Below are 24,808 nucleotides of genomic sequence, written 5' to 3'. Positions count from 1 at the left end.
AAGATTCAAATCAGGATTCTGTGAAGGTCAATCCATTACAGGGATGCTACTGTCCTGTAACCACTCTGCCACAAGCTGTGCAGTATGAACAGGTGCTCGATCGTGTTAAAAGATGCAATCGCCATCCCTGAATTGGTCTTCAACAGTGAGAAGCAAGAAGCTGCTTAAAACATCAATGTAGGTTTGTGCTGTGATAGTGCCATGCAAAACAACAAGGGGTGCAAGCCCCGTCCCTGAAAAACACGACCACACCATAACACCACCGCCTCCGAATTTTACTGCTGGCACTACGCACGCTGGCAAATGATGTTCACTGGACATTCGCCATACCCACACCCTGCCATTGGAATGGCTCATTGTGGACCGTGATTCATCACTCCACACAGCATTTTTCCACTGTTCAATCATCGAATGTTTACACTCCTTAAAGTGAGGCGTCATTTGGCATCTTCCAGTGTGACATACAGCTTATTAGCAGCAGCTTGACCATGAAATCCAAGTTTTCTCACCTCCTGCCTAACTGTCACAGTACTTGCAGTGGATCCTGATGTAGTTTGGAATTCCTGTGTGACAGTCTGGATAGATATCTGCACAAGATCTTCAGCATGATACTTCCAAGAAATCTTTAATCTACCCCCAGTCCTGAGGATTTAAAATTGCTGAGATCGCTGACTGTTACACCCACCACTACACAATAAAATTTCGCTTTTACAACAGTGCACATTAGGATCCTCTTCAACTGTCGGCGAGGTCGGCCAGTAAGCTCTTGTGCAGTTTGTATCCCTTCGCATTTCCACTTCACTATCACATTGGAAACAGTGGACCTACGGATGTTTAGGAGTGTGGAAATCTCACTTACAAACGTATGACACAAGTGACACCAATCACCTGACCATGCTCGAAGTCCGCGAGTTCCACGGAGTGCCCCATTCTGTTCTCTCACGATGTCTAATGACTACTGAGGTCACTGATATGGAGTACCTGACAGTAGGTGGTAGTACAAAGCACCTAATATGAAAAACGCATGTTTTTGGGGGTGTTCGGATACTTTTGATCACATAGTGTATCAGCATACGAGATAATAAAGTGAAAATAAGCAAAGTAAACAAAAGTCTTCATGTGATTGTTCAACTTCTCCCAGCATATTTCTTGCTCGAACAGTCCACGGGTGTACTGCCGGTCCACAGTGTCCAACAGGCACAATATTTCGTCGATCAGACATGTCGCCATTGTCAGGTGTGCTGACGATGGTGACATGTCTGATCGTCAAAATATTGTGCCCGTTGGACACTATGGACCGGCAGTACATCCGTGGACTGTTTGAGCAAAAGTCTTCATGTTTCAGTGTCAGAGGCAGTGCATATTATACTTATAGTGAAGACAGCAGCATTCAGTTTCTGCACAAGATCTTCAGCATGATACTTCCAAGAAATCTTTAATCTACACCCAGTCCGAAGGATTTAAAATTGTTGAGATCCCTGACTGTTACACCCACCAATACACAATAAAATTTTGCTTTTACAACATTGCCATATCAGAAACCGCACACATTGCATTTTGTTGCATTGAGCATTAAGAGCAGTCGAGTATTAATCTGATCTCTCAAAACTACATGCTGATGTTAATGGCAACTTTATCAGCTAGATCATTTGCATCATGTTCTACATTTTTCACAATAACACTTGTGCCATCTGCAAATAAAACCATTTTTGAATCTTCTGTCACGTTTACTAGTAGATTACTGATATATGTCAACAAAAGCAATAGTCCAGAACAGAATCCTGTGGCACACACCACTTTACTTTATGCCAGTCATGTATCTGTTTAATGACAATAGAGGACAACTTTCTGCTTCCTACTGGGCAAATATGAAGTGAATCATTGTTGATCTTTTTCCCTAAACCCATAATGTTCCAACTTATGTAAAGTATTGCACTGTCCACATAATCAAATGCTTTTGTTCAATCAAGGAAAATGTGACAGCCCTCAGCCTGTCATTTAGCCCTGCTAGTCCATCATATAAAAAAGAATAACACTGCACTTCCTATGGATACTCCTCTCCTGAAACCAAACTGTAAGTGTATCAGCAAATTACATGCACTGATATGCGCCATTGCTCTCTTATACAATGTGTTCTCAACAACTTTTGAAAAAAGCACTAATAGCAAAGAAATTTGCTGGTAATTACCTACATTATGAAACACATTTACAAATTACAAATGTGACTGTACAACAGCTATATGATATACTAGTAACATGTAAAAATTTGTGTCGTACTGGGTTTCATGCTTTATGCGAGCACTCGTCTTAACCACCTCAGCTATCCAAACGTGCCTCCAGGACTGACCCAAACTTCTGTTATGCCCTAGTATCATATGTTACTAGTATAATCTATAGCCACTGCACAATTGTATTCGTGCTTTTTGAATGTATTTCATAATTTAATCGGCTGTCAATCATCAGGGATTGTCTGTTCCTTTGAAAATAACACTTGATAATGTTCCTCGTACCTGGAACCACAGTCATGGTAAATTTTTTAATTGTTACTTCCACACCTATAATAATTTTTATTTTATTCTTATACAATCCAGATTTCAGGGTTATGCCATTTTCAAGTACAAAAACTGGAATAAACAACAGAAGCGTAAATCACAAAATCAAGAAACAGGGCAACCTTGAGAAATAAGGTATAAATACAGGAATTCTTTATCTTATTTATATTACAACAGACATCAAGACTGGTATGAAATAAAAGCCCATGTCACGTAAGCATATCTGGTCATATAGTCCAGATATATCATTAGAAAAAGTGAAAACATCTCTAAAACATCTAAATAAGTTACCGACTTTAATTTCTGGACCTTATACCACAGCTATTACATGAAACAGGTATGCACCACACTACTGTATCCGAACAACGACTGGAGTGCACATAGACAGAATGATCTTCCGAAGATCGCCTGAAGTGCATCAGAGCCTGCACAACACAATCGTGGTGTGTTAAGCTACATTCACACTGAGGGATTTGTCACAGAAATTTGTGCCCAGCACATGTAGCCAATACGGTGTGGCACAAGTTTCAAGTTCCTGTGACATGTACCTGCAACATCAGCGCTAGAATTCCAAGAAATACTCTGTTCTGGCACATGTGCCTGTGTCCATGTGCTCACCGAAACACAGCACAAATCCCACATACATTTTCCACTGAACATGTGCAGTTCACGGGCTGACTCATCCTACAGCTTGGGGATGTGTACAAGGAGGTTACAATTGTTGTTTACATTCAATGTGCTAGCAGTCCTTTTAGTAGCAGTTTGCGAAGATGGAATGGTCAAAAAATACCATAAAATTAATTGAAGAATTTCACTAAAGGTGTTCATTGTGGGATCCCACATTCCACAATTATAAAAACTGCATCACGAAACTGGATGCAGTTCACCAGGTAGCATGTTCATCCAGTGTTTCTGAGAAAGAATTGGACAGCAAACTACATAACCTGAGGTCACAATTCCTCCATGAATTCAATAAATGAGCTTCATCGAAGACATCAATATCAAATACAGAAGATGTGTACATTTCTAAACGGTATGCTTATGAATTGTTGCTCTTCCTGAAGGATATAACCAAACCAAGAATGAGTTCACTCACGTTTGAGGTAAGTTTGAGCATATTTATTTTACATGATTTTTAACACAAATATTTATTTACATAACAATAAAAAATGTAATTTTTTTGTTTACAGTTGCGCATGAAAAAAAAAAAGAAAACATTTTCTATGAACTTGATAATTATAATCACTGAACTATCCTTGATTCTAAACACACAAATACTGCCTCTCCACTTGTCTTCATCAGTAACAAAATATGCTGCAAATTCACTTCTCATTTGGTTAGCATCTTTGGCAGTACTTCTGCCAATTCTTGATAGCGATGGAAATGGTGGGTGGTCTCTCCATCTCCCAGGTTCTCAGTCCCTCTTTCTATGTTTTCTATGTTTTCAGAATTAAAACTGCCAGGCAGTGAATAAATTAGGCAAGTTTCTCAATTTTTTCTTAGGAAATTGTGAAAGGAAACACAGCATAAAGTCACAATAGTTGCCTTATGTGGATCAAAGTGAACTTGTTTTCGTAGAACATGAAAAACAAACGACAGTATGCCAAAGGCATTTTCAACAATCCATCGGGCTCTATTGAGCCTGTAATTAAACAGTCTTTTTTTGCTGTCTTTGTAATGACTACATGGGAAGGGTTACATGACATGTCCTTGTAGTGCAAAGGCGTTGTTGGCAACAATTACATAGGGGGTGGGCACATCTCTTCCACACAGAGGTTCCAGTTCTGGTGCGTGTGCAACTTGTCTGCTTGAAGGACTTTGTTGAAGGTTGTATGATTCAATACACTTCCATCTGAAATACATCCTTTCACTCCCACATATAGAAACTGGTAATCTGCATCCACTAATGCCATTAACACAGTGCTCAAAGTGTCTTTATAGTTGTAATATGCGCTTTCAACATGAGCAGGATTAACAATTTGCACGTTTTTCAACTAAAGCCCCTATGCAGTGAGGAAAGTTCCAGCAAACCTCAAATTCTCGTGCAATTTCCTCCCATTGTGCTTCAGAATTCAGTACCTGAAAAAAGATAAACAAAAAATCTGAAGGAAGTTTTCCCCCCTTTTTTCTAGTGTATATCGTAAGAGAGATGTGAAGAGCCATCAACATCACTGCAAGACAGACAAAGTACTTCAAATACTAATTCAGAGACTTCTACCAATCCTCCACAAAAGAAGGCTAAAGTAACATCACACATTCGAAGTTTTGAAACATACTAGTGAATACATTCTCAGGAAAAAGGAGGACAAGTTAAGGTTGTTTTAGAATTACGTATAATGTGAATTTCAAGAAATTCCCAAAAAAGTCTTGCTATTCTAAAAACGAGGATATGAAAGACTTAATTTTTGCCACTAAAACTGAGGAGCTTGATGAATTTGAAAGTGAGTCTTCAAGTACAGTGACTGAATTAAACTTTCATTAGGTTTGTATTGTTTTGTTTTGTTTTGTTTCAGGGTGCCCATGTCAAAACCGTAGAACATGAAGAAAAGAAAAAGGAGTTAAAAGCCACTACACATTAAGCCCAGCTGACAAAACGAAAGACACGTTAAGCCCAATTGATGAAAGGAAAGACAGTTAACAACAGGAACTTGGCAAAAGGTCCATAAAATACAACACTGAGAAACAGAGGCCCTGAACTAAAGATTAAATGTCCTTCGCCATATTGCTACGATGGACAAAAAGTAAAACGGGTTTGACAGATTGTGCAACGTTCACTAAAATGGCCAATAATTCATACAGCAAACATGAATGAGAACATAAGTGGTTAAAAAAAAGGACATTCCATCAGGAAATGGTGAAGCATCAAAGGTTGAGGACAATGGGCACAAGTTGTGGGGAAGCACCACTTAAATGGTGATGGCTAACAAGGCAGTGCCCTACATGCAACCTAACTAAAATGATCTCCTCACGGTGAGAGGGCTGAAAGATGGTCATCCAAGCCGCTGGGAGAGGTCTAATTCCCAGAGCTCGTTCCCATGAAGGGAGGACCATTGGTCATGCCAAAGTGACACCACCTGCTGACAGACGGCAACACAGATATCATCAGAGGGAATGGAAGAACTAGTGGGCCTTGGCAGCATCATAAGTGGCCTCTTTTCCCATCATTCTGAAGTGAGCAGGAACCCACATAAACATTACAGTAGCTCCATCAAGAGTGAGCAAGTGACAGCTTTCCTGGACCCATTACACTAAGGGATGGCATACAGCACACAGAGGCTCTGAAGGGCACAGAGAGTGCGAAAAGCCCGTGTCTCCAGATGTACTGTGTGGCCTGATACAGAACACAGAGTTCTGCTGTAAATACTGAGCAATGTTCTGGAAGCTGATACTGAAAACTGCCAGCGTTAATGACAAAGGCACAACAAACACCACACTTAGTCCGAGAGCCATCAGTGTGCACAAAGGTACTATTGCGAAGTTCCATGTAAAGGTCATGAAACTTATGGTGATAGAGCGAGGCTGTAGTGTCCTCAGGAAGCGAATGAAGGTCAAGGTGAACATGGGCCACCGCACAAAGCCAAAGGGGTGAAATGTTCACAGCTATCAAGAAAGTGGCAGGCAACGTGAAGTTAAGCTGCCGGAGCAAGCGCCGACAGCATACTCCAGGAGGTAACAGAGAAGAGAGACACGCCCCATACTGGCTATCAAAGGACTCATCGAAGAAGGAAGCATAGAATGGGTGGCAAGGCATGGCAAATAAATGGCATACGTATCCTCTGAGAAGAAAGTCATGGCGGTACAACAGCGACAGTTCGGCAGCTTCTGCATATGGATACTCAACTGGGCTAGTGTACAAGGCACCAGTGGCCAAACAGATGCCTCGATGGTGGATAGTATTGAGATGGCATAAGAGGAAAGAATGTGTAGATGCATAAACAAAACACTCCTAATCTAATTTCACACAGACAAGGGACCGGTACAACAGAGGAGGGGGGTCCAATCCACTCCCCAGGAAGTACTGCTGATGACACGTAGGACACTAAGGGACCATGTATAGTGGGCAGCCAAGTAAACCCTAAGGAAGAATCAAGAAAGTTTCCTATCGAGCATGAGCCCCAGGAATTTCGTACTTTCAATGAATGGAAGAGCAACAGGCCCAAGATGTAAAGACAATGGAAGAAACCAACTGCACTACCAGAAATTCAAACAAATGGTTTTGTCAATGGAAAAGCGAAAGCCATTGTCGATGCTCCACAAGTAAAGACAATCGAGACATTGCTGGAGACACCACTCAAGGAGACAAGTCTGTGGAGAACTGCAATAGGTCAGAAAATTGTCAACGAAAAGGAAGCCGGAGATACCCGGTGGAAGACAGGCCATAATAGGATGAACGATGATAGCAAAGAGGACAACACTCAGGATAGAAACCTGAGGCACACTGTTTTCCTGGATAAAGGTGTCCGAAAAGGCAGAACCCACACATACCTTGAAAACTCGGTCTTTTAAAAACTCCTGAAGGAAATGAGGCATGTAGCCACATAAACCCCACTTGTAGGGAGTACAGAGGATACAAATCCTTCAGTAGGTGTCATAGGCTTTCTCCAAATGAAAAAACACAGCCACAATCGGTATTTCCACAGAAAACCATTCATGACATGGGCTGATAAAGTGATGACATGTTCAACTACAGAACAACATGCTCAAAACCCACATTGTGCAGTGGTTAGGAAATTGTGAGACTCAAGCCATCTTACCAGCCTGGCGTGAGTCATACATTCTACCACATAAGAAACAAAGCTGGTGAGAGTAATGGGCTGATAAGGAAGGTCTTTATCCTTACCAGGCTCAGATATGGGTATGGGTATGACACTGGCTTCGTGCCAGCATCTGGGTAACATGCCCTCTGCCCAGATGCGATTGTACGTATGAAGGAGAAAGTGCTTACCCACAAAAGAAAGGTTTTGCGACATTTGAATGTGAATATTGTATGGCATGGCGGTGGAGGATCAGGATGAAGTGAGAGCATGATCTAGCTCCTTCAATGTAAAGGTGGCATTGATGCACTCACAATTCTGAGAAGAGAAGGGTATTACCTGAGCCTCTTCCAGTCATTTACGACTGAGGAAGGCTGCGTGATAGTGGGTGGAGCTCGAAATCTCCACACGAAACTGGCCCAAGGTGTTGGAGATAGCAATACGGACTACTACGAGATCATCTGCTATGGTCAGGCCGGAAATTGGGGAATTGACCCTGGTCCTAGAGTGCTGTTGGAAGTTGGTCCATATGATGGAAGAAGGAGTGGAACTGTTCAAAGAACTAGTAAAGGAAATCCAGCCAGCTTTTTTGCTATCCCAAAGAATGTGACGACACTGTGCTTGCAACTGTTTACAACAAATGCAGTTTGCCACTGTAGGATGATGAAGAGAACATGTATCTGTGAGCGAATTGTGTTACGGCACGCCTCAGTCCACCACAGGACCGGGACATGGTATGGTGAAGAGGAAGTGCAAGGAATGGAACATTTTGCGGCGGTAAGGATAGCATTTGTAAGATATTCTACCTGGTCATCACAACTGGGGCAATTTAGTTCCTCAAAGGTCGCCAGAGAGGAATTAAGCCTCCAATCAGCCTTAGAAAGCCACTTTTTGGGTGTGTGTGTAGGTGAGGTAGGAGTCAGCAAATGGATAGTACTTGGGAAATGGTTGCTTGAGTATGTGTCAGAGAGAATGGAACAATCGAGACGATGGGCAAGCTGGGCAATGCAATAGAAGAGGTCCAAATGGGAAAAGGTGTGCATGGTGTCTGACAGGAACATGGGTGCTCCCGTGTTAAGGCAGATAACATTAAATTGATTGAGAAAATCAGCTACAAGGGCACCTCTCGGACAGGTTCTGGGAGAACCACAAAGGAGATGGTGCACATTAAAGTCACCAAGCAGCAGAAAGGGGTGGTAGAGTTGCCCAATACGATGGAGGAAGTTAGAACCTGGTGACACCGAATGACAGAGGGATGTAAACGGTACAATGGGAAAAGGTCAAGTGAGGAAGGAAAACGTGGATTGCAATAGCTTGAAGCTGGGTAGTCAGGGAGATGGGTTCGCTATGAACGTCATCCTGGATGAGTAGCATGACTTTCTGATGAGATGGGGGAAGATCAAAGCAGACTGGGAAGAAATGCGAGAGCCCAAAGCGGTCGTAAGGACGCAATTTTGTTTCCTGGAGGCAGAGAACAAGTGTACGCTGTGATTCCAACAGCAGCTATAAGTCCACTTTGTTGGATCAAAGGCTGTGAACCTTCCATTAGAGGAGAGTCATGACAAGGAAAGGGAAGGAGGAAAAACATGAAGGGGTGTCACCTCAGTGGCTGCTAAGTACCAGCCTTCAGAGATTCACTGCTACAGGGTGCCATGGCCGAAAGATCCCGCTCCACGACATCTACAAAGGCATCGGCATTCTCCTTCTGTCGGTCTACGAAGTCCACGGCAAAAAACCACCGGTAACAGAGGTTGGCCAGACAAGGGTGTCACATGGTAACCCTGTCAAAGGTGACCTCTGAGTTGGCCAAGGAGAAGACTATTTGCCTTTGTTTGATTTCTTGGAGCCTTTCTGGTTGGCAAAGGAAGACTCAAATGGTGGTGGTTGTTGGGATGTTTAAGGGGGACTAAACAGCGAAGGTCATCAGTCCCCCATTCCAAAATCAGGCGAGCCGAAAATCTACGAAGCAGGTAAAATCCAAAGGGGGAGGAGACGTCCCCCCAGGCGCTAAAAGAACACAAATGCAGCAAGAAACACTACAGACAAGAACAGGACAGAGGAACACCAGACAGAAAGAAACAGAAGAAAGGAGGATGGCCGGAGACTGGTTGACTGACCATGAGAACAAAAAAGGGAAAGAGTCAACCATCTGACGGCACACCAGAACAGCAACAGACACAAGGACAAAAGACACAGAAAGGGAAAGGTGCAGGACCTCCCTAAATCGAACCATAAAACGGACTACCACGGATAAAATTTAAAACGTCATCAGCCATGGAGGCATCGTCGGATAAAACCAAAGCCAAAGTGCCCGGGAGATTAAAAGATTGCCGGAGTGTGCGCAGTCGAGGACACTCCAGCAAAATGTGGCCGACCGTCAGCCGGGACCCACACCGACACAAGGGGGGATCCTCCTGACGCAACAGATGGCCGTGCGTCAGGTATGTAAGGCCGATGTGCAGCCGACACAGGACTACCGAGTCCCTGCGAGAAGCCCGCAGGGAGGAACGCCACACATCGGTCGTCTCCTTGACAGCCCGCAGTTTATTCGGGGCTGTCATGCCACGCCACTCAGCAGCCCACATCCCAATCAGCTTACGGCGCAACACCAGCTGCTGGTCGCGAGCCGTAAGGCCGATCTCCAAAGCCGGGGCGTCGATCGCCCCTTTGGCCAGCCTGTCTACACGTTCGTCCCCTGGGATGCCAACATGACCGGGCGTCCAAACCAGGACCACCGAACGACCAGAACGGACAATGGCGGAAACAGACTCCTGAATGGAGGACACCAGAGGAGAGGAGGGATACCAGCGGTCGATGGCCTGAAGGCTGCTCAGGGAGTCACTGCAGATGACGACGGACCTACCTGAGCAGAAACGCATATGCTCAAGAGCGCGCAATATGGCCACCAGCTCTGCAGTAAAAATACTGCTGCCAGCCGGCAAGGAGCGCTGCTCAACATGGGCACCATGAGCAAAAGAGTAGGCAGTGCGACCATCAACCAGGGAACCATCAGTGTAGACAGTCTCACAGTCCAAAAATGAGGCGAGGAGAGCAAGAAAACGGCGACGGAGGGCCACAGGCGGAACCGAGTCCTTGGGTCCCTGTGCCAAGTCCAGACGGACGGACGGCCGGGACAAACACCAGGGAGGCGTAGGTGCACGGACCCGGAAGGGAGGCGGAAGAGGGAATGAACCCAATTCCGACAGCAGGGACTGAACGCGGACAGCGACGGAAAGCCCAGACCTAGGTCGCCGTTCGGGCAGATGGAGGACCATGGTAGGGAAAAGCAGGCGACGATTGGGATGGCCTGGCGAGCAATGCACGTGGACAGCATAGTCGGCGAGCAGTCGATGGCGGCGAATCCGCAGCGGGGGAACCCCGGCCTCCACCAGTAGACTATCCACGGGGCTCGTACGAAAAGCGCCAGTTGCAAGCCGGACCCCACAGTGGTGTATGGGGTCTAACAACTTCAACACTGAGGGTGATGCAGACCCATAGGCCAGGCTCCCATAATCAAGCCGAGACTGCACAAGGGCTCTGTACAATCGCAGCAGCGTGCAGCGATCCGCACCCCAAGACGTGTGGCTAAGGCAGCGGAGGGCGTTGAGGTGCCGCCAGCATTTTTGCTTCAGCTGAGTAATATGAGGAACCCATGTGAGCCGGGCATCAAACACGAGTCCCAAGAAGCGGCAAGTGTCCACCACGTCAAGCAGGTGGCCGTCGAGGGAAAGTTCAGGATGAGGGTGGACCGTCCGACGCCTGCAGAAGTGCATTACTCGAGTCTTGGCAGCAGAGAACTGAAAACCATGAGTCAGAGCCCATGATGCTGCCTTGCGAACAGCGACTTGCAGCCTGCGTTCGGCGACTCCCGTAGTCGTGGAGCTAAATGAGATGCAGAAGTCGTCGGCATACAAAGAAGGAGACACCGACGACCCCACTGCTGCAGCCAGGCCATTAATGGCCACTAAAAATAAGGAGACGCTCAACACAGAGCCCTGCGGGACCCCATTTTCCTGTATATAAGAGGAACTAGAGGTGGCACCGACTTGCACCCGGAAAGAGCGGCGCAATAAAAAGCTTTGAAGAAAAGCCGGGAGCCGACCACGAAGACCCCACCCATGCAAGGTGGCGAGGATGTGATGCCTCCATGTGGTGTCATACGCCTTCCGCAGATCGAAAAATACAGCAACGAGATGCTGACGGCAGACAAAGGCCGTACGGACAGCAGATTCCAGCCGCACCAAATTGTCCACTGCAGACCGGCCCCGACGGAAGCCACCCTGGGATGGAGCGAGGAGACCGCGCGACTCAAGGACCCAACACAAACGCCGCCCCACCATACGTTCGAGCAATTTGCACAAAACGTTGGTGAGGGTAATGGGACGATAGCTGTCCACCGCCAGTGGGTCCGCACCGGGCTTCAAGATGGGGACAATAAGACCCTCTCGCCATTGCGACGGGAACACGCCTTCGCTCCAAATGCGATTAAATAGCACGAGAATGTGTCTCTGGCAGTCCCTGGAGAGACGCTTCAGCATCTGCGCGTGGATGCAGTCTGGGCCTGGTGCTGTATCAGGGCAATCGGCGAGGGCAGCGAGGAATTCCCTCTCGCTGAAAGGAGCATTGTATGTTTCATAATGACGCGTGTGGAATGAGAACGGCGTCCGCTCGGCTCGCTCCTTTAGAGAGCGAAAGGCGGGGGGGGGGATAGGATGCAGTCGCAGAGCTCTGAGCAAAGTGCGCGGCTAGCCGTTCAGCAATGGCGGCAGCGTCCGTGCAGACAGCGCCGTCCAAGGAGAGCCCAGGGACACCCGGAGGGGTCTGGGAGCCATAAATCCGCCGGATCCGGGACCACACGAGCGAGGGGGAGACACGGGAGCCCAGGGATGAGACGTACCTCTCCCAGCACTCCTGCTTACGCCGTGCAATAAGACGACGGGTGAAGGCACGGAGCCTCTTAAAGGCGATGAGGGTCTCCAGAGACGGGTGCCGCCTATGACGCTGGAGTCGAGTTGAGCCAACACATGCTCCACGGCCCGACCGCGATCATCGGAGACAGTCCCACCCCATAGAGGGTTGTGGGCATTGAAATCGCCCAGAAGCAGCAAAGGTGGCGGGAGTTGAGCCAGCAGTGCAGCCAAGACATGTCGGGGGAGCTCCCCATCCGGAGGAACGTAAACAGAGCAAACAGTAATAGCCGGCGAGAGCTCAACCCTGGCAGCAACTGCCTCTAAAGGCGTCTGAAGGGGTACTGGCGAACTACAGACAGAGTGGTGAACAAAGAGGCAAACCCCACCTGACGCTCGATGACAGGCAGCACGGTTCTTATAGTATCCCTGATAACCGCGAAGGGCGGGGGTCCGTAGTGCAGGAAACCAAGTTTCCTGCAGAGCAATGCAGAGAATAGGGGAATCACTCAGAAGCATCCGGAGCTCAGGCAGGTGGCGGAAATAACCGCCGCAGTTCCATTGGAGAATGGAAGCAGGAAGGGACTGGGAGGGCGTGAATGCGACTAAGAGGCAGACAGCGCTTCAGAGCCAACTGCCGCCACTGGGGGAGAGTCAGCTGAGTCCATAGGAGAGGCCCCCAAGGGTTCCGTGAGGGCGAGATCCGCGGCAGAGGCGAGGATCTCCACCTCATCCCCGGAGCCAGGACTATGTACAGCAGGCGGTGCTGAAACCGCCGGAACGTCCTTCTTCTTGGACACATTCCGTTCCTTCTTCTCGCGTCTGCCCTTAGGGTGAGAGGGCTGGGAGAGCTTCTCTGAAGGAGCGTCGGAGGCTGACGACAACGCATAAGCCCTATGATCAGCAGGTGGCGGAACCTTCAGCCACTGGCTGACATCTGGCTGGGAAGGAGAAGAAACGGAGGAAGGGAGAGCCCCGAGGGACCCCTTCCGCGAGAGAGGAACCGGCGGAGGCAACGCCGCCAGAGAAGGAGGGGGAGGAATCGAGCCTCCCAGTTGTGGAGCAGATGTCACTCCCGAAGTAAGCTTGGGGGGAGCGACAGAAGAGGGTTTGCCCCCAACTGCTAAGGGGGCAATAGAGGAAGGCTTGCCCCCAGGCACGAGGGGGGCAGACAGAGATACATGGCCCCGAGGGCCCACTGAAGGCGGCACAGATGAAGCGACAACCGTCGCTCGCGTGGGCGACGATAACGTGGCTGCAGCATAAGATGTTCGAAGGGAAGCAGGATACAACCTTTCATATTTCTGTTTAGCCTCTCGATAAGTAAGCCGGTCCAGGGTCTTAAATTCCATAATCTTCCGCTCCTTATGAAGAATGGGGCAATCCGGCGAGCATGGAGAGTGGTGCTCCCCACAGTTGACACATACAGGCGGAGGTGCACATGGAGAATCGGGATGAGAGGGGCGTCTGCAATCTCGACATGTAGCGCTGGATGGGCAACGGGAGGACATATGCCCAAACTTCCAGCACTGGAAGCACCGCATCGGGGGAGGGACGTATGGCTTCACGTCGCAACGGTAAACCATTACCTTGACCTTCTCGGGCAAGACATCACCCTCGAAGGCCAAGATAAAGGCACCGGTGGCCACCCTGTTTGTCTTGGGTCCTCGATGGACACGACGGACAAAATGCACACCACGTCGTTCCAAGTCGGCTCTCAGCTCGTCATCGGATTGTAACAAGAGGTCACGATTGTAAATAATCCCCTGGACCATATTTAAGCTACTGTGGGGAGTGACGGTAACAGGGACGTCACCCAGCTTATCACACAAGAGCAACGCTCGTGACTGGGCTGGGGAGGACGTCTTGAGGAGGATGGACCCATTCCTCATTTTTGACAACCCTGCCACTTCCCCAAACTTATCCTCCAGGTGTTCCACAAAAAACATAGGCTTCGTCGGAAGAAAGGAGTCACCATCAGTCCTGCTGCAGACAAGGTATTGCGGTACATAAGGCTCCCGCTTGGCACTAGACCGGCGTCCCTCCCATGGCGCAGCCAACGAGGGGAACGTCTGAGGGTCATATTGCGCAGCATCGAAGTCGACTCTACCTCGCTTAGAGACGCTGGTGGCCGTGCGACCACCAGCTTGGTGTGATTTATTGCGCTTCATTGCGCCACATCCGCCCAGACGCCACCTACTCCGAACGAGGGCTCTCCCCAAGGGCGCCACCCAGCCAAAGCAACGGGTACCTGGCTGATATCCCCTTGCCCAGAGTCCCCGTGCCCCAGACAAGATGGGCACATACTCCTTGGCATGCATGGGGAGGAAACAGCTCTGGCATCTGTAGTGCGATCCCTGCGTGGTCAGGGGGCTACCACCAAGAGGGTACATGACGACCCCATCACAACGGACTGGCTACCGTGCTGGATTTTAGGTGTTTAAAGGGTCCACAGTTGTCGTAGGCGCTAAGAAGAAGAGTGCGCACAAGGCGAGAAGGAGACAACCCAGAAGATGTTGGGCGTAGTACCCCCCACACGACAATAGGTAACATGCAAGATGGTGGAGCATGATGGACCAATACAAAAACACCACGTAAGGTGTCCTTCCCCAAATGGCACGCACTGACGACGGAAATTTGGAAGAAAAAAGGAGGTCAAACCCAAGAGGGGACCATCACAGAAGGCCGAAACGTTTGAGACTCCTTTTAGTCGCCTCTTACGACAGGCAGGAATACCGCGGGCCTATTCTTACCCCCGAACCCACAGGGGGAAAGACTCAAATGTTTGTTGGCTGAAGGGATGTAAGAAGTACACATGGAAGTATTCCTCCTGTCCTTTCTGTGCAGCCAGTTGTATATCAGGTGACTTTGCCCCGTGACGCAAAAGTTTGGTGGCCTGTGGCAAAGCTGGGGAAGGTGATAGAGATGCTATCATGATACTGGGCGATTTTACAACCACGGTGCTGAATTTGACGTTGTATGTCTAAGTGGCCATGTCCTTCGTAGAGTGAGATGTAGCAAGAACAGCAGTGTACCTAAGTGACAGAAGTAGAACGCAGGGTTTCCGACTGGCCCACGATGCAAGAGCGACTGGGAAAGGCACTTTTTCCTTCGCCCAGATCTCGTGGACAGCCCACTCACTGAGATACACTGGACAATCTTGGGAGGAGGCCACATAATTGATACAGTTGGGAGAAGGTGGCTCACGCTTGTGAGCATCACTACCACAGGTTACAGATTTGGCCAGCTGTCGGCAGGACATTCAAGTGTGGTTGCAACGATGACACTGGTAGCAGTGCGTTGGGTTCGAATGTACGGTCAGAGTGTGATAACTTCATACACTGCTTTGATCTTTGATGGAAGCATCACTCTATCAAAAGTGAGGAAAAAAGTGTGTGGGGTCACTAAGGATGCATCTATCTTTTCCATTGCCCAATGGCATCCTGATCAGAGAAGTACATTTGGATTTCTGCCTCAGTCAGACCATCAAGCAGCCTCTTGTAAATAACACCATTGGAAGACTTCAGCGTTCGATGGGCCTCGAAACGAACAGGATAGCCATGAAGGAGCAAAGCTGTAAGCAGTTGTTGTGCTTGAGAATCAGAAGTTTTCTCCAAAAGCAAAGTGCCATTATGCAAACGAGAGCAGGATTTCACAGGGCCGGCAATTGCCTCATCACCTTTCCAGCTAATAAATGGATTTATCATAGCAAAGGACTGACCTTCTTCAGTATGTGAAACCACAACGAACTGTGGTGTAGCTGGTCTTTGAATAGTTAGCCTCATTCCATTTATGTTTAGTTGACATTGACTGAAGATTATGATGGGCTCACTGCGAGAAAATCCATGATGACTTCCAGCATCTCCAATGATGCGCTCCTTCCAACTGGGAGAATATCCACCTTAGATGACTGTTCACACCTCAGGTCATACCTCCCAAACACCTAACAGAGGGGCCATTTGGCAATTTGGGATAATAGCAGCTCAGGCAAACACCCCTCCCTGAGCCTGGCCTATACAAGGGGATACATGCAAACCTTATCTGCTGGCCTGGGGCTGAGAATTATGCTTTACCCAGTCTTCTGTTATGTCTCAGAGGGCTGGGCTTCAGGAGTCCACAGGGAGGAAGAAGAGAAAGGGGGACCTAAAATGTCGAAGCAGAAGGGGACTGAAGAAAGGAAAAGGGAACAAAAACCAACGGAGAGACTCTTCTGATATCAGCTACTGAAAATGCAGAACACATTTCCAAAAACATCCGAGATATGTTCCCCAAGGGAGGGGGAAAAGAATAGCAAGAGGATAGACATGCAGCACGGAAGGGAAAAGATGCTGCAATGGCTGGGGCGCCATGGTAGCCAAGCACGAAACCCGGCAAAGAGCAGCGAGCCCCCTGGGGGGACTTTAATTAAAGACAGTCAAAAAAAAAAAAAGGGATCGATAAAGATACAGTTCCTATAGTGTCTCAACTTTTGGTATTATTTCACTGATTTTAAATTTGGAGATCCTACGCATATACTCCAAAGAGCTGTACAAGTCTCCAGTAGCTAAAAAGTGTAATGTAATGGCTAGTTGTTCAGCAGGGCTTACAGCTTCTCAAAAATTTGTATCCTTTGATGTGTAGTATTGTGCTGTCATATGTAGTAAAACTTCAAAGTCCGTCATTGACATACTAACAAAATGTTTGAAACTATGTGCGTCTTGAACCTTTACGTCACTCATCACTGAACTGTAAGCTCCATGACTACACCGTTTGCTGAGAAACATACGCACCCACCAGCTATGTTCCTTTCTGCTTATATTTTCCCTTTTCACAATTATATTCACAGCACTAGCACAAATAAATAGAAGTTCTGCTTCGGACACCATGTTCTGTGAAACTGATAGGCTACATGTTGCCAGTGAGAACACTCGCACTGGCTACATGTGCCGGGCACATGTCCCTGAACTAAGTCAGATGTACATGTGCCAAGATACTTGCACAAATCTCCACCAGAAATCCACGAGTGTGAACGTAGGTTTAGGGAACAAGGTGGCTGAAATGTTTATTCTGCATGATAAATACATTATCCTTGCATACATTGGTACACAACAGATATACAGTACGACTCTGAAGGCCAGTATTACAGTTCACATGTAAACATCATGAAGCGTCTTATCATAATATACACTCCTGGAAATTGAAATAAGAACACCGTGAATTCATTGTCCCAGGAAGGGGAAACTTTATTGACACATTCCTGGGGTCAGATACATCACATGATCACACTGACAGAACCACAGGCACATAGACACAGGCAACAGAGCATGCACAATGTCGGCACTAGTACAGTGTATATCCACCTTTCGCAGCAATGCAGGCTGCTATTCTCCCATGGAGACGATCGTAGAGATGCTGGATGTAGTCCTGTGGAACGGCTTGCCATGCCATTTCCACCTGGCGCCTCAGATGGACCAGCGTTCGTGCTGGACGTGCAGACCGCGTGAGACGACGCTTCATCCAGTCCCAAACATGCTCAATGGGGGACAGATCCGGAGATCTTGCTGGCCAGGGTAGTTGACTTACACCTTCTAGAGCACGTTGGGTGGCACGGGATACATGTGGACGTGCATTGTCCTGTTGGAACAGCAAGTTCCCTTGCCGGTCTAGGAATGGTAGAACGATGGGTTCGATGACGGTTTGGATGTACTGTGCACTATTCAGTGTCCCCTCGACGATCACCAGTGGTGTACGGCCAGTGTAGGAGATCGCTCCCCACACCATGATGCCGGGTGTTGGCCCTGTGTGCCTCGGTCGTATGCAGTCCTGATTGTGGCGCTCACCTGCACGGCGCCAAACACGCATACGACCATCATTGGCACCAAGGCAGAAGCGACTCTCATCGCTGAAGACGACACGTCTCCATTCGTCCCTCCATTCACGCCTGTCGCGACACCACTGGAGGTGGGCTGCACGATGTTGGGGCGTGAGCGGAAGACGGCCTAACGGTGTGCGGGACTGTAGCCCAGCTTCATGGAGACGGTTGCGAATGGTCCTCGCCGATACCCCAGGAGCAACAGTGTCCCTAATTTGCTGGGAAGTGGCGGTGCGGTCCCCTACGGCACTGCGTAGGATCCTACGGTCTTGGCGTGCATCCGTGCGTCGCTGCGGTCCGGTCCCAGGTCGACGGGCACGTGCACCTTCCGCCGACCACTGGCGACAACATCGATGTACTGTGGAGACCTCACGCCCCACGTGTTGAGCAATTCGGCGGTACGTCCACCCGGCCTCCCGCATGCCCATTATACGCCCTCGCTCAAAGTCCGTCAACTGCACATACGGTTCACGTCCACGCTGTCGCGGCATGCTACCAGTGTTATAGACTGCGATGGAGCTCCGTATGCGACGGCAAACTGGCTGACACTGACGGCGGCGGTGCACAAATGCTGCGCAGCTAGCGCCATTCGACGGCCAACACCGCGGTTCCTAGTGTGTCCGCTGTGCCGTGCGTGTGATCATTGCTTGTACAGCCCTCTCGCAGTGTCCGGAGCAAGTATGGTGGGTCTGACACACCGGTGTCAATGTGTTCTTTTTTCCATTTCCAGGAGTGTATTTGTGACAAACATGTTGTTTCTATCTTGAAATAAAGTTATTGATAATATAATATAAATGGACAGGTAAAAAATCTACTCGCCAGGCAGCAGCAGGGGAACACACACACACACACACACACACACACACACACAAGGATTTAACTTTTACAAGCTTTCAGAGCCAGTGGCTCCTCCTCCTGGCAGAAGAGTTGAAGGGGAAGAAAGAGGAGTGAAGGAAAAAGACTGGAGAGATTTAGGGAAAGGGATAGTGTTCAGAAAAGTCACTAAGAACTCCAGTTCAGGGGAGACTTACCGTACGGGCTGAGAAGGAAAGACTGATTGTTGGGTAGTGCACCAGACAAGATTTGAAAACCCAAGAACTTAAAGGTGGAAGAAAGCATAATAAGCAAGACAGAGATTACTACTAAAACATTGTGCATGAGCTGATAAGAGTGAAAAGCTAAGTGCATTGAATGTAACAGAGGTGGGAGGGGGGTGGTGGCGAAAAATAGACAATTCAGAAAATGTAAGATGTAGAAAACTAACATGGAGTGAGGAAAGGAGTAGTTGCTGTGAATAAAAGCTGAGATGAAAGGAATTACTCTAAATTAAGGCCAGGTGGGTGGTGAGAACCAAGGACATGTTGTAGTGCTAGTTCCCACCTGCAAAGTTCTGAGACACTAATGTCTGGAGCTGTGGTGAAACAGGCACCAAGGTCATGGCTGTCATGTAGTACAGCATGCTCTTCAACAGGATATTGTGTGTTGTGTGTACACACCCTCTGCCTATGCCCATTCACCCTGACTGAAAACCGGGTGATATTCATGCCGATGTAAAAGGTCGAGCGGTTAATTAGGTAAAACAAGGTGCACTATATAGGCAAGTAGTAGTATGTATCATTACAAATTGCAACAGCACTCCCAAATGCTCCCTAAATTTCCTCCAGCACAATCATCCAGGAAGGCCCAAGATGCAATGGAGACAAAATGATAGGGAGGGGGAGAAATGTGAATGCAGCTGTGTAGACAAACACAAGTAGACAAAGATGCATATATTTCTAATGGTTACTTAAATGTGTCTTTAAAATGTGATTATGTTCTCCAATACTTTTATAAATACTTCAATAACCCACACATTTATAATCGTTACTTAAAGTGTTTGGGCATGTAAATGTGTTTCAAATATTTTGTGAATATTTGTTTACCTCTCCAACCCCCCCCCCCTTCCCCCTATCTAGCTATCTAGCGCCTTTTCCACCTACAGCTTCTATCATTCCAATCCACCCTCCATCATGGCGCCGCCAAAAAAAAAGTCTTTCAATTATTACATACATATAAGCTTTGATTTTATAGATACAAAACAAAATCGACAGAAAGTATTTAGTATTGCTACATCATATAGCTTCCCTCATATGTCACTTATTTAAAGAATAACATACTGATTTAACCATTGAATTTAAAGCTATTGTTAACACTCGAGCAGGTGACCCACTTTTCATAACACAAGTACGTGTGCGGTGTACTTTGTACACATGTAAAGAATAGCTGTCTTTATGTTACCAAGGTAAAGATGTATGAGCAAAATCACTGTTTAATCTTAGTTTAATTAAACAATGGTAAAATAAATTGAATATTATGAGCTAAAACCCTGTTTAACCAAACGATAATTAAATAAACTTTCGTTGTGTCACACTGTAGCCCCAAGCAGGTGATACCTCACAGTAACAACCCATTTGAAGCATTAAACAGCGCTGTTGCAACAGAACCCAGTTAATCGCTTATCTGATTGCTAATTATCTCATAGACAACTGCCTTATTGTGGGATTGTGCTGCTAGCTCATAATCTGGGTCACTTTCTTGCATGCAATATAAATTTTTTTGTCACCTAGCTCACTGCTCGTTTTGTATTACTGCTGCTCACTTGGACGTATGACAACACAATTTAGCTGAGCAATAATGAGGGAATAGGTATGGGCTTGGAATTCTGAAACAACAATGGAATGGTGCAAAACAGTTTTATTTGTGGTTGATGCACTATACTTACATGTGAACTGTAGTAGTGGGCCTCCATGTCATATACTGTTAACACTTACGTACCAATGTACACAAAGATAATGTATTTATCACACAAAATAAATATTTCAGCCAACTTGTCCCCTAACATACACACACATGCTGACTGTGTTGTGCACTGTGTGATGTTTCTCAGGCGATCTTTGGAAGATTATTTCGTCCATGTCCATTCCAGTTGTTGTCCAGAGGTAACAGTGTGGCACATATCTGTTCATTGCATAGCAGTTTCATGTAACAGCTCTGTCCGGAAACTAAAGTGAGTAATTTATTTCTGCATTTTAGAGATGTTCTCACTTTTCCCAATGACAGATCTGGTCTGTATGACCAGATACGCTTTTTTTTTGGCAAGGACTTTTGTTTCATACCAGTATGATATCTGTTGAATAAGATAAAGAATTGCAGTATGTATACATCATTTCTCATGGCTGCCCTATTTTTTGCTTTTGTGGTTTATACTTCTAACATTTTTTACAGTTTTTGTACTCGAAAATGACCTAAGCCTGAAATCTGGATTGTGTAACAATAAAATTTGTTAAAGTCAAATGGCGGCGCATCATTAAAAAAAAATATACAAACACTGTAAAATACAGAGGCTACCATACTGTGTTTCATGCCAAAGCAAGGCAATATGATGAGCAAAACAATGTCTCTCTCTGTGTGGGAATCATATGATTTCCATGTGAGCAGAATAGGATGTAGACACTTGGACGTATGGAAGTATGGTTTGAGTCCCAGCCCCGCACAAATTTTCACGTGTCACTTGTAAATCATACATCCATTGTACAATTGTATTCACAAGTTGTGAATGCATTTCATAATTTAATAATGCTGTGAATAATCAGCAGTGTCTGCTCCTTTGGACATGTACACATTCATCGAACTATGAAAGCACTGTAAGATACATATACTACCCTACTGTATCTATATTATATCTGTCCTTCAAACACTGGAAAATACAAGATGGAATGTAACAATATTATCTCTTTCTTCCTGTAGTAAAGTTATGCACAGAGATATAAATAAGCAAGAACAAAATAGGGAAAACATTTTCTTTGGGAAAATACTAAAAGTACGTAAATGTGTTTCCAAAATATCTTCCTTTACTACCTTAATACAGTTCTCTATTTCAAAGCAAAATATTAGTTTTTAAGAAGAAAAAAAAAGAGGGTGGCAGGTAACAAAAGCATCAAAACTTTCTCTGAGAGAAACAAATCTCTGCAATATTGTTGTAAAAGATATAGTTTCCCAAGAATTTGATGACTACTCCAAAATCTGAGCAAAAGATATACAGTATGATGAACAAGTAAGCAAATATTGTGTACAAAGATAATCTGAAAACAAAATGTTACCCATATGGAATGTTATCAAAAGAGAAACTTCTAGTGCACTGCTAAAAAAGAATATATAATCATGTTTATCATCAGATGGAGTCAATGTCAATGTGACAGACACTAAATTAGTTGCGAAAAATGCAGTACTTCATATCATTAACTGAAGAAATCATTCAAGTACATTTTAAAGAATCACACACATTGTCCTCCAGAAAATAAATGGCAACAGGTCATTGTATGTATGTGTGCAAAACAAACCAGAATGAAATTATGGTTTAAAATAAAAGATTTAAGTAATAAAATCTGAAGTGGTATTGATGAAAGAGCAGACTTCATATTAAAAGCACGAGTTCAGCACATAGCAATGCCACTGTCAAATATTTCCAACATTTCACTATAAACACATTTTTTCTGAAAGTTCTCAAAACAGAAAAAATTTCACCATTACTGAAGAAAGGTTCAACCTGATATAGTTCAAGAAAGGTTCAACTGGATACAGTGCTCAACTACAGATCTGTTCCACAGTTTTTTTCCACCAAATGTGCTACAAAAACTTTTCCATGACAGACACTCATCGTTGAATAGTCTGGCTGCTGGAAATCTAAGTCTACCCGCTCAGCAATCTGAGTTTTTAAATCTTGATTTAAACTCCCTCAGCATGGTGTCCCTGCAGGAATTTTTCTTGACCTTTCAAAAGTCTTCAATATCTTGGATCATAAAACTCTGTTTGCAAAATTACAAAGACGGGATATGAAGAGACATAGTACACAGGAAGTTACGTTCACGTATGCGGAACTGCAGGTGGAAGGTATCACTCAAGTATGATTCAAATTATGATAAAATCAGAGACAGCATCCCCCCAGTAGAGTTACTGATAAAACGCAGAGTTCCTCAGGGTTCAATAATGAGCCCATTACTCTATTATTTATGTGGATGACCTTGCTGAACTTGTCCTTCCTTCCAGGAGTTCCAATCCTGCAAGGTATAAAGTAGAATTTCCATCAAGTCTGGAAGGTATCAAAGAGATACTGGCTGAAGTAGGGCTGTGAGGGAAGGTCATGAGTCATGCTTGGATAACTCAGTCAGTACAGCACTTGACAGCAAAAGGCAATAATGTAATATTTGAGTCCCAGTCAGGCACAGTGTTTAACCTACCATGAAGCTTCTGTTTTTATATTGCCTGTGTAAGAAATTTCAGTTTCGTTTTTCTCTGGCTTGTTCAACATCTTAAAGAGTGCAATGGGCATTTACCTATGTAGTATACTACGAACCATTTAAAGAAGCCAGTCTTTATAAAAGTACCTATGCAAATGCATTTGCAATACAGGGCCTTGGAGAAGTCAGGTGCAATCCATGTGCCGAGACCATCCAATGATTGACTATAATGATCCATTTTTGGTTGCATATTGGAACCAAGTTACATTCACTGAGAAGTTTGAGAATTGTACTGTACCAAAAATACCAAAGTTATTCCATTACCTCATTGCAATCAGAATTATTTCAGATGACCAGGAGGTGTCCTGCATCGCTACAATGTGTCCATTGAGAATTTGCAGGTACGTAAATCACAGCTTCATTTGTACAGTGATACTAATATTGAATGGTTCACTATAGAAAGAAATTTTTCATGAAAATACAACACAAGTCACTGTTTTAACATCACAAAACATTAAGACCAGTTCTCATTTTTAGTAATAAGTACTCTAATGTTATACAGTTTGTATTATCACAATGAACATTAATTTAAGGCTAAAAGAAAAATGGTAATAATACATGTTTTGAGGAGCATGGAGTAATGGAAAAGCCTAAGACAGTATTTAGTGTGAAGTTCCCTTATTTTTTCATTAATTACTTTTGATTCTGGAGGAATAATGTGGCAGTACTTTAATGATAGAAATCTTTTTTGTAATGACTATTTATTCAAAACATAAGAAATCTGATCCTCAGCAACTAGTCCTAACTACATGGAATTTAAAAAAAAAAAAAAAGTGAGACCAAGGATAAAGCTTTTGCTGCCACACCACCACTTATGTTGGTACCATATCACAGACTGAAACTAAGAAAAATAATGAAAATTGCCACATGGATACAATTGTCATTTCAAAATAATACTTCAATTTATATGACATCCAATAATCTCAACAAATGATAAACAGATGGAAGACGTAGGTTTTCTGTTTTTATGACAATCAAATTAAGTGTTGCATCTGTTGGTGGTTAGATAAGCCACACCACCAAAATTAATTTTTTTTTGCTTAATAATGTATCTTTTTTAAGATGAGGATTGAGATGTAGATATTCATATTTAGTCCGTTCCCTTAAGGTAACAGCAATCAATGAAGGTATAACTAATAAAAGAATAAAGAAATGTAAACAACAATACAGAGTAAGGAAAAAAAAAAAAAAATCAGAAAAATTATGACAAGTACAGATGTTGATATATATTCCTTTCTGCCCTGCATCCTCACCCAGCAGCTACCTTGTCATTATAATATTAAAATATTGTGGATGACGTGTGTGTGTGTGTGTGTGTGTGTGTGTGTGTGTGTGTCATAGGAGATGATGGTAAAATACAATAAAAATCAAAAACTAAATATGCAAATAAACTGTAATTTAAATTCCC

At 45.4% G+C, this 24,808-nt stretch overlaps 1 protein-coding gene across 1 annotated transcript in view; it reads right to left on the bottom strand.

The window, feature by feature from the left end:
• The window catches only part of LOC124802988 (WD repeat-containing protein 26), a 145,621-nt gene that overhangs the window by 90,369 nt on the left and 30,444 nt on the right, over positions 1-24,808 (bottom strand). The gene's annotated exons all lie outside the window — the stretch shown is intronic.

This window comes from Schistocerca piceifrons, chromosome 6 (genome assembly GCF_021461385.2).
Source record: "Schistocerca piceifrons isolate TAMUIC-IGC-003096 chromosome 6, iqSchPice1.1, whole genome shotgun sequence".
Classification (NCBI taxonomy): Eukaryota; Metazoa; Arthropoda; class Insecta; order Orthoptera; family Acrididae; genus Schistocerca; species Schistocerca piceifrons.
Note: the sequence above shows the minus strand (reverse complement) of the source record. Positions and strands in the feature narration are given on the sequence as shown.